Raw genomic sequence first — 9,434 nt, 5'->3', positions numbered from 1 at the left:
AAATGCAAATCTGTTAACGAGTAGGCATGTTCATGAGCTCGATGCTTTCACTACGGAGCATGGCATGACAAACTAAGCATACACTCATCAAGAATACATATCATAGAAGCTAGACATGGAAAGAACAACAACATAGCATGCACGGATCAACAACAACATCCTCGGCAAAATTGCTAACAAGTCAACAATCTATCAGGAATCACAAAATAGCAAAAGTAGAGCTCGATTGACTCAAGCTAGGGTGCTCGATAATTGCAAACAAAGACATGGATGGATAGAGCACCATAATATTAACAAATCATCCTTACTGATCATCCTCAAAAGAGGCACGGATCACTAGGAAACAACATGAACATATGGCATATTGACAAAATTAGATCAAGGACTTGGAGAAATTCGAAGTCCCTGAAATCAGCATTAACAAATGCACTACCTTGCAAGCTTGTGCTAGTCACCACACATATCACAAAAATACATGGTAAGAACCTCTGTAAAGATGACATGGCATATAACAAAACTCATGTAGATATCAGGAGCATATCATGCACACATTAAACATGGCAAAAATGACAAATAGCTATTTGATGAAACAGATGTGACAATTATCTCATATAGCCCTTTTCCAATAGCATTTCATGCATCAAGATGAGCTCAAAAGAAAATGATGCAGTGAGATGAAATGATGTACTCTCTGAGGCAAACATTTTGATATGCTACATGCCCAAAATGGAGCAATGGATGCGGAGTTACGACATGATGAAAAACGCAAACAAGTTAGGGTTTCGGGGGAAAGTCAATCCTTCGGATTTTTCCAGATCTGAGAACGCTGTAGCTGCACACGTCCTGATGTTCGCCGGCGTTCGTAGATCACCGGAGTCGGTGGGAAAGAGGGACGGCGATGTGCTCCCGGGCCGGATCTCGCCGGATCTGGCCGGCAGGGAGCCGCGGCGGAGGAGGCGCGGGCCGGCCGAGACGGAGCTCGGCTCCGGCCGGCAAGGTGCAAGGCGGTCGCCGGCGATGGCGCGTGGCGGCGCTGCACAGAGGAAGATGGCGGCGGCGCGAAGGAAGCGGCGCAGGCGAGGACGCGGGCCGGGAGGGCCCCGCCTGGGCCCCGGCGGGCGACTCATGGGGAAGTGGTCACGACGATCTCGACGAATAGGGAGGCGCCACGTGGCGCTGGCGGGCGGACCGGACACGTCAATCCGGCGAAAATTCGTCCGGCGGCGCGAGGGGATGGGGATGTTAGGGTTTCGTCCGGATTTGGAATGGAAGGACCTTTTTATAGGTAGGAGGAGCTAGGAGGCTCCAAATTGAGCACGGTTTTCGGCCACGTGATCGTGATCAAACGCTCTAGATGATGGAGAGGGTTTTGGTGGGTTTTGGGCCAAATTGGAAGGGTGTTGGGCTGCAACACACACGAGGCCTTCTCGGTCCCTCGGTTAATCGTTGGAGTATCAAACGAAGTCCAAATGGCACGAAACTTGACAAGCGGTCTACCGGTGGTAAACCAAGGCCGCTTGGCAAGTCTCAGTCTAATCCGGAAATGTTTAACCCCCACACACGAAAAGAGGTAGAAAGGACCACTGGAGGAGATAGGAGCGCCGGAATGCAAAACGAACAACGGGGAAAATGCTCGGATGCATGAGATGAACATGTATGCAAATGCAATGCACATGATGACATGATATGAGATGCATGACAACGACAATGACACATGGAGACAAAAACCCGAACTTGAGGAAATAAAATAACTTAGCGTCGGAAACGGCAAGAGTTGGAGTACATATAGGGTAAATTACATCCAGGGTGTTACAATGCACCCCCCTACCTCATGGCTTCATCGAAGCTCCCTTGACGTGGACTCCAAGTCTCCCGGGTTACTTTCCTTCCAAAAATAAGTTTCGTGAAGTTTCAGATCAATTGGACTCTGTTTGATTTTCCTTTTCTTTGAAACCCTAAAATAGGCAAAAAAACAGAAACTGGCATTGGGCTCTGGGTTAATAGGTTAGTCCCAAAAACTAATATAAAAGTGTATAATAAAGCCCATAAACATCCAAAACAGAAGATAATATAGCATGGAGCAATCAAAAATTATAGATACGTTGGAGACGTATCATTACCTCAGCAAGGATATGCACATCCCCAATAATAAGAATATCATATTTCTTCTTGACAATAGGAAGAGGAAATTCAAAACCTCCAAATATGATCGATGGAATTTTTCCAATAGAATTGATACTATGAACTTGAGGTTGTTTCCTCGGAAAGTGTACCGTATGCTCATTACCATTAACATGAAAAGTGACATTGCCTTTAGTGCAATCAATAACAGCCCCTGCAGTATTCAAAAAGGGTCTTCCAAGAATAATAGACATACTATCATCCTCGGGAATATCAAGAATAACAAAGTCCGTTAAAATAGTAACGTTTGCAACTACAACAGGCACATCCTCACAAATACCGACAGGTATAGCAGTTGATTTATCAGCCATTTTCAAAGATATTTCAGTAGGTGTCAACTTATTCAAATCAAGTCTACGATATAAAGAGAGAGGCATAACACTAACACCGGCTCCAAGATCACATAAAGCAGTTTTAACATAATTTCTTTTAATGGAGCATGGTATAGTTGGTACACCGCGATCTCCAAGTTTCTTTGGTATTCCACCCTTAAAAGTATAATTAGCAAGCATGGTGGAAATTTAAGCTTCCGGTATCTTTCTTTTATTTGTAATAATATCTTTCATGTACTTAGCATAAGGATTGGTTTTGAGCATATCAGTTAATCACATACGCAAAAAGATAGGTCTAATCATTTCAACAAAGCGCTGAAAATCCTCATCATCCTTTTTCTTGGATGGTTTGGGAGGAAAAGGCATGGGTTTCTTAACCAAGGCTCTCTTTCTTTACCATGTTTCCTAGCAACAAAGTCTTTTTTATCATAACATTGATTCTTTGATTGTGGGTTATCAAGATCAACAACAGGTTCAATTTCATGTCATTATCATTACTAGGTTGAGCATCATTATGAACATTATCATTAACATTACCACTAGTTTCAGGTTCATTACCAGATTGAGTTTCAGCATCAGAAATAGAAATATCATTTGGATTCTCAGGTGTTTCAACAATAGGATCACTAGAAGCATGCAAAGTCCTATCATTTTTCTTTTTTTCTTTTTAGATGAACTAGGTGCATCTATATTATTTCTCTGAGAATCTTGCTCAATTCTCTTAGGGTGGCCTTCAGGATACAAAGGTTCCTGAGTCATTCTACCAGTTCTAGTAGCCACTCTAACAACATTATCATTATATTTACTATTCAATTCATTAAGCAAATCATTTTGAGCTTTAAGTACTTGTTCTACTTGAGTGGTAACCATAGAAGCATGTTTACTAATAAGATTAAGTTCACCTATGACATTAGCCATATAATCACCCAAGTGTTCAAGCATATTTGAATTGTATTTCAATTGTCTACCAAAATAAGCATTAAAATCTTCTTGTTTAAATTTATCAAACTCATCTAAGCATGGGCTAGCAAATTTGGTAAATGGGATTTCAGCTTTATCATATCCGTACAGAGAATTTACCTTTACTACTTGTGTCGGGTTATCAAGACCATGAGTTTCTTCAATAGGTAATGGATTAAGATTATATGTTTCTTCAACAGGCGGTAAATTAAGACCATGTATTTCTTCAATAGGAGGTAAATTCTTAACATCTTCAGCTTTAATACCTTTTCCTTCATAGATTTCTTTGCCTCTTCCATATCTTCAGGACTGAGAAATAGAATACCCCTCTTCTTCGGAGTTGGTTTAAGAATAGGCTCAGGAATTGGCTCCGGAGGTGTCCAATTATTTTCATTTGTCAACATATTATTCAATAGAATTTCAGCTTCATCTGATGTTCTTTCCCTGAAAACAGAACCAGCACAACTATCCAGGTAATCTCTGGAGGCATCGGTTAGTCCATTATAAAAGATATCAAGTATTTCATTTTTATTAAGAGGATGATCAGACAAAGCATTAAGTAATTGGAGAAGCCTCCCCCAAGCTTGTGGGAGACTCTCTTCTTCAATTTGCACAAAATTATATATATCCCTTAAAGCAGATTGTTTCTTATGAGCAGGGAAATATTTAGCAGAGAAGTAATAAATCATATCCTGGGGACTACGCACACAACTAGGATCAAGAGAATTAAACCATATCTTAGCATCACCCTTTAATGAGAACGGAAATATCTTAAGGATATAAAAGTAGTGAGATTTATCATCATGAGTAAACATGGTAGCTATATCATTCAACTTGGTAAGATGTGCCACAACAGTTTCAGATTCAAGCCATAAAAAGGATCAGATTCTACCAAAGTAATAATTTCAGGATCAACAGAGAATTCATAATCCTTATCAGTAACACAGATATGTGAAGTAGCAAAAGCAGGTCAGGTTTCATTCTAGCATTAAGAGACTGTTGCTTCCATTTAGCTAATAATTTCTTAAAATCATATCTATCATTGCAAGCAGAGATAGTTCTAGCAGCTTCTTCATTCATAACATAAACCCCTCAGGCACAACAGGAAATTCATAATCATTCAGAGAACCTTCATCATCACTATCATCAATAATAGCATCTTCAATAATTTCGTTCTTTCTAGCCCTAACAAGTTATTCATCAATAAAATCACCTAATCGCAAAGTAGTATCACGCACAGAAGTAGTTTCATCATAAGTATCGTGCATAGCAGAAGTGGCATCATCAATAACATGCGACATATCAGAATTCATAGCAGTAGCAGGTTTAGGTGTCGCAAACTTACTCATAACAGAAGGAGAATCTAGTGCAGAGCTAGATGGCAGTTCCTTACCTCCCCTCGTAGTTTAGGGATAGATCTAGGTTTTAGCGTATTTCAAGTTCTTCATAGTGATCAACAGATATAAATCCCAAGTGACTCAGAGAATAGAGCTATGCTCCCCGGCAATGGCGCCAGAAATTAGTCTTGATAACCCACAAGTGTAGGGGATCACAACAACTTTCGAGGGTAAAGTATTCAACCCAAATTTATTGATTCGACACAAGGGGAGCCAAAGAATATTATTGAGTATTAGCAGTTGAGTTGTCAATTCAACCACACCTGGATAACTTAGTATCTGCAGCAGAGTATTTAGTAGTAAAGTAATATGATAATAAAGGTAACGGTAGCAAAAGTAATGTTTTTGGGTTTTGTAGTAATTGTAACAATAGCAACGGGAAAGTAAATAAGCGAAGCACAAGATGTGAAAAGCTCGTAGGCAATGGATCAGTGATGGATAATTATGTCGGATGCAATTCATCATGTAATAGTTATAACATAGGGTGACACAAAACTAGCTCCAATTCATCAATGTAATGTAGGCATGTATTCTGTAAATAGTCATACATGCTTATGGAAAAGAACTTGCTGACATCTTTTGTCCTACCCTCCCATGGCAGCGGGGTCCTAGCGGAAACTAAGGGATATTAAGGCTTCTTTTTAATAGAGAACCAGACCAAAGCATTAACACATAGTGAATACATGAACTCCTCAAACTATGGTCATCACCGAGAAGTATCCTGATTATTGTCACTTCGGGGTTGTCGGATCATAACACATAATAGGTGACTATAGACTTGCAAGATAGGATCAAGAACACACATATATTCATGAAAACATAATAGGTTCAGATCTAAAATCATGGCACTCGGGCCCTAGTGACAAGCATTAAGCATAGCAAAGTCATAGCAACATCAATCTCAGAACATAGTGGATACTAGGGATCAAACCCTAACAAAACTAACTTGATTACATGGTAAATCTCATCCAACCCATCACCGTCCAGCAAGCCTATGATGGAATTACTCACGCACGGCGGTGAGCATCATGAAATTGGTGATGGAGGATGGTTGATGATGACGACGGTGATGAATCCCCCTCTCCGGAGCCCCGAACGGACTCCAGACCAGCCCTCCCGAGAGAGATTAGGGCTTGGCGGCGGCTCTGTATCGTAAAACGCGATGAAACTTTGTCCTTGATTTTTTTCTCCGCGAGACGGAATATATGGAGTTGGAGTTGAGGTCGGCGGAGCCTCAGGGGGCCCACGAGACAGGGGGCATGCCCAGGGGGAGGGCGCGCCCCCACCCTCGTGGACAGGGTGTGGGCCCCCTGGTCTTGATTCTTTCTCCAGTATTTTTTATATTTTCCAAAAAGTGCCTCCGAGGATTTTCAGGACATTCCGAGAACATTTGTTTCTGCACATAAATAACACCATGGTAATTCTGCTGAAAACAGTGCCAATCCGGGTCAGTTCCATTCAAATCATGCAAGTTAGAGTGCAAAACAAGGACAAGGGGCTGCATAGCGATGACGAGGAGGAGCCCCGGCCGCCGAACACAGGAGGACAGATGGGGTTTCCCCCACAAGTGAAGATGGTGAACATGATATACGCAACCCACATTCCCAAGAGGGAGCAGAAGCGTGCACTAAGGGACGTCTATGCAATGGAGCCCGTCGCCCCAAAGTTCAACCCATGGCCTGCTTGCCCGATCACCTTCGATCGCAGGGATCACCCCACTAGCATCCGCCATGGTGGATCTGCCACACTGGTCCTAGACCCCATCATTGATGGATTGCACCTCACTCGAGTCCTTATGGACGGCGGCAACAGTCTGAACCTGCTTTATCAGGATACAATGCGAAAAATGGGTATCGACCCCTCGAGGATCAAACCCAGCAAAACCACCTTTAAAGGCGTCATCCCAGGTGTAGAGGCCCATTGCACAGGCTCAATCACACTGAAAGTGGTCTTCGGATCACCGGATAACTTCCGAAGCGAAGAGTTAATCTTCGACATCGTCCCGTTTCACTGTGGCTATCATGCACTGCTCGGATGGACAACATTTGCAAAATTCAATGCAGTGCCACATTACGCATACCTCAAGCTCAAGATGCCAGGACCTTGCGGGGTCATAACAGTAAATGGAAACACAGAACACTCGCTCTGTATGGAAGAGCACACTGCGGCCCTTGCAGCAGAGGCACAAAGCAGCCTGTTCAGGCAAACCACTCATTCAGCGTCACGGCACCCGGACACCTTCAAGTGAGTCCGGAACAAGATGCAACAGGATCGCCTGGCACGATCAAAGCTCACCTAGCAATTCGGGCCCCGTCCCAGTCCCAGTCCAGCGACAAAATCCGTGCCGCGCGTACATAACTACGCATTAAAAATACCATGGACATAGGCGGGGGCACGATCAGGACACACCCCGCATTGTGGCTTAACCACACTAGGGGCTGTATACCTTCGACATTCCTTTTTTCTTTCAGGGCCTAACTCTCTGGAAGCCCTTTCCGGCAGTACGATGGCCGGACACATTCCGGAAGCAACAACCAAGGCGGCAAGAAGCTAAGATGAACACGGGAACTGCCAGGTGGTCTCTAGTAATAATTGATATACCCGCTTTTCACTATTTTATGCGCAGCTTGCCCTGGGATAGGACATTTCAAATTGTCCTACTTCATGCTTATTGCACTACTTGTACTGTCACATCCCTGGCTTGCTATGCACTTGGGCTAGCTTGGCTGTTGCATCATGTCTAAATTTCTTTTAAACTTGAAATGGGGATTGCCTAAACCCTAGCATTAAAGGAATTCAAATAGGTTCAACCAAAAATATTTTTCAGTGAATTCAAATGGCTTTAGAAAATGTTCATCATTTCTGGAAAAATGCTTTAAATCAGAACCAGAGGTGCTGCACATTTTTCATGTCACATTTGGTCACTGGATTAATTCATAAGTATTTGAATTTGGACATTTAAATTTTATAATATTTTTTTTAAATGTCCAAATAATCCTGAAAGTACTTGGGGGCTATTGGAAATAATCCAAATAGTGCCCACAATTTTGTCGGGATTTTATAAAATGAGTTAGTATCTTTACTAATTCAAAACAGAGTAATAAAAATAGAAAACTAAAACAAATAAAAGAGAGAGAGAGAGAGAAGGACTTACCTGACGCTTACCTGAGGCCCACTCACCTGGTGGCCCAGCACGGCCCAGCCCACCGCCGCTTTCCCCCCTGTCGTCTTCCTCCCTCGCCAGAAGGACACGGCGCACGCGCCCGAGCTCGCCACGCCACCAGGCTGCCTGCCTGTGTCGCCTGGCCACCGCGACGCCGCGCGTCATCTCCTCGGCGCCGCCCCAACCCCCTGGACCCCCTCGCTCTCTCCCCCTCCCTCGTTTCTCTCCTCTGCTTCCTCTCTCTCACTCGCCCGAACGCAGCGTCGCCGCCGACGAGCTCCCCCACGGCCACAGCCACCCCCTCGCTCCCTCTCTGCATCCCTGAGCTCCGTCCTGACCCCGTGGAGCTACACACACGACGCACGCGACCCCGGGAGGCCAGCAACGTCGCCATCGCCGTCGTCTTCCACCTCGGGCTCCGGCCACCATCGTCGTCGATCCGCCGCACGCAGGACGTCCCGAGCCGGCTAACCATCCCTACGGCACCGCTGTGAGCTCCGCCACCGTTTCCCCCTCTTCCCCTCTTTGTTTGATTGCCGTAGCCGTCGCCCCCTTGATGACCGAAACCCGCCGCCGCCGATGTGCCTCCGGCCACCTAGTGGCCCGGCTGTCGTGCTCAGCTTCCTCCCCGCGCTGCCTAGAGCACGTAGGTGCCTCGCACGAGCCTCCCCGGCCACCGTAGCGTCGACCCCGAGCTCGCCCGAGCTCCGGCGACCGCCACGGTCGATGCCGGTGACGACTCCGGCCATCTTAGGCCCAGCCGCTGCCACTACTCGACGCGGACGAGTGCCTGCGTCACGTAGACGCCCTCCGCCAGCCATTTGGTCGTCGGAGGAGGAAACCCGCACCCCTCCGCCGTCTCTGGCTCCGCCGGCGACGAGCCGCGGGTCAACTCCGGCGAGTTGACCCGGGTTTGACCTTCCCCGTGTGTCACTGACGTGTGGGCCACCCCCTGACATTTTAGTTAGTATTAGTTTAACACTAATTAACCTAGGTTAGTTAGCTGATTAGTCGCTGACCAGTGGGCCCCGGCCCCACAAACAGTTTAGTTAGAATTAACTTAAGGCTAATTAACTTGGTTAATTAGTTGTGTCACTGACCAGTGGACCCCGCTGGTCAGGTTTGACCTGGGGCGCCCAGTTGACTCTGCTGACGTCATAGTGACGTGGTGCTGACACCATAAATCATTTTCTGGATTTAAAATAAAATCAGGAAATTCCAGAAAATTGTATAAACTTCTAAAAATCATAGAAATTCAACCGTAACTCCAAATTAAATAATTTATATATGAAAAATTATCAGAAAAATTCAAGGAATCCATCTGTACCATTTTCATGGATGTTAGAACAACTTATAGCTGCTGTTTAGCACAAATCAATTAAATGGCATTTAAATAACCAT

Source organism: Triticum aestivum, chromosome 2A (assembly GCF_018294505.1).
Source record: "Triticum aestivum cultivar Chinese Spring chromosome 2A, IWGSC CS RefSeq v2.1, whole genome shotgun sequence".
Lineage (NCBI taxonomy): Eukaryota > Viridiplantae > Streptophyta > Magnoliopsida > Poales > Poaceae > Triticum > Triticum aestivum.
The sequence above is the reverse complement of the archived record's forward strand: the minus strand, read 5'-3'. Positions refer to the sequence as shown.